The sequence below is a fragment of the Gavialis gangeticus genome, unplaced genomic scaffold, assembly GCF_001723915.1.
Source record: "Gavialis gangeticus isolate Ggan-Ray unplaced genomic scaffold, GavGan_comp1, whole genome shotgun sequence".
NCBI classification, from domain to species: Eukaryota; Metazoa; Chordata; order Crocodylia; family Gavialidae; genus Gavialis; species Gavialis gangeticus.
In genome coordinates this window covers 47,684,948-47,687,370 of record NW_017729025.1, presented here as the reverse complement: position 1 = coordinate 47,687,370, position 2,423 = coordinate 47,684,948, and positions in this window count along the sequence as shown.

Below are 2,423 nucleotides of genomic sequence, written 5' to 3'. Positions count from 1 at the left end.
AGAATGTCACTAAACATAAATAACTTGTTGGATTAAACCTCTTTACATAGATAAACACACATATCCTTGTTCCTACAGAAAACAAGTAAATGTCATTTTGTGTGTCTATTATTTTACAGTGTCAGGGAAAGATCTTGTCCCTAGCTGTTGTCATTATTCCTATTTTCCATAGTAATGTAATCAGCATGAAGGCTACTTATATACAAAGACAAATGCTTGTGGCAGTACCACAAGTAGATGCAAAGGCAAAAAAAGAAAAAGTCTCCATTGCTTACCAGACTATGGAGTAATTTAACTGCGAAGTTGTCACTAGAAAGTTACTTCTGGTTTTTCCTCTAATTGCTTCTCCTATAGGCTGTGGTGGACCAGAAATTAGGTCCCATATCGATCTTTTGTTGACTCATTTCCTCTACTGAACATCCCGCACTTTGAACTGACATCTGGGTGTCCTGTTCCTCCATCACTTGCTCATTTGAACTACCCAAAACCATCTGGTAGGTGACCCTTCCCAAGTCATGGAGATAGGGATGAGACTGCCCCGTTAACTTACCTTAACAGCAATCATTTTGAGTTCAGGATCATGGAAATCAGACATCTAATAATAAATGCATTATTTGCACCAACTTACCTAGTTGAAGGAATTGTAATATCCATTCACAGAAATTAGGACTGGAAGTAAAGATGTTGATCATCTAGGGCAGAATTCTATTTTTGCAGAGAGAGGTTATGTGGCGTGTACATTTAGAGAGGGTGTGTGCAGTTAACTATGCACTCTCTGGGCAGAAAAACAGCTACTTATGCACTCCACTTCTACATACACAAGTGCATGAAAATCACAAAAATGTAGCCATTTCTGATTTGGAAATTGGCCCCCTGCACAACCAATTCTTCCTTTATCCAAACATACATTCAAGTACACACTTAGGTAACCATTGAGTTACCACTGAGTTCCTCATTCGCAGCTGGGAGAAATCCTCTGTCAAAATCTAGAAGAAGGCAGCAAAACATTTTATCTCATAAATAGCACTGGCATTTAAAATGGGAATAATTAAAATAAAATTGCTCTGTAGACTCATGAAAATTCCTGGTAGAAGTTATCCATTCTTAGCCCAATTTTAACCTTCAGTATCCATCACTTTATCACAATGAACCCATTCTGACTGAAATGTTCATGGATGATTTTATGCATGGGAAATATTTCTGGACAATTTCAAGTTACTGAATACAGGCCTCCCTCACTTTATGCTGTACATGTGTTCCTGGAAAATGGGACATAACTATATTTGCATAGAGGGAACCCACTTTACAATGTAACAAATAGGGATATGTTCCAAGACCTTCACTGTACAGACCCCCAGGCCCATTTCTAACACTTCTAAAAGACAATTTTGGTACTCACCAACAGCAGACAGTACTCACAAGCATAATGGGGATGGCAAGTACAGAAATACATAGACAATAATTGAGGAGCACAGAGCCACACAAGAGACTATATTTTGATGTACATCACTCCCACAATGCACCACACAAAGCAGCTGACTGTGGGCTTCCATCACACCAATAGCATAAGAGTGAATTTATCTTGCATATAATGAATTTGTGGCATAAAAAGGGTCATTGCATAAGAGCGAATTCAATATACAGAACCCGCATAAAGTGAGGGAAACCTGTAAAGCATTTAAGAATTATGAAGGAATACACTTATTGTAGGAATACTGTGTATGTATTAGGCTGGTGCGAAGTGGCTAGTATTCACTTTGGATTTGGATTTGGCCGATTTGGGGGACAGTGTTTCAATGCAGTCGCGAATCGATTCAATGCAGTCCTGAATTGATTCATCCCGAATCACTGTCCCGAATCGATTTGTCCAAATCTAATTTGAAGATTTAGCCACCTCCAAATCTCTGAATCAAACAAGCCTCATCCCCTGCCCATTCTCCCAGCTCTGTCAATGGCTGCCCTGCCTGGCCCCAGCATCCCAGCTCTTTAAAAAAAACAAAAAAAACAAACTCACTGGCTGCTGACAGGTGGTGGTAGGGGGTGATCCACACTGCACCCCACTGCCCCACGCTGCATGGAAGAGCTCTGCTATGAGCCCCTAGAGACCCTGATGGCTCCTGCAGCAGCTGGTGAGTGCAGAGCATTTTTTTTTTAAAGAGCTGGGATGCTGGAGCTAGCGCAGACAGTCATTGACAGGGCTGGGAGAGCAGACAGGGGATGGGGGCTCATGGCAAAATCCTCCTGTGCAGTGCGGGGCAGTGGGAGCAGTGCAGATTGCCCCCCTGCACCTGGCAGAAGCCGGTGAGTGCAGTGCTTTTTTTTTCTTTCTTTTTAAAGGCTGGGATGCTGGGGCTGGGTGGGGCAGGGCAGGGCAGCCATTGATGGAGCTGGGAGATCAGGTGGGGGTTGGGGGGAGCTCAGGG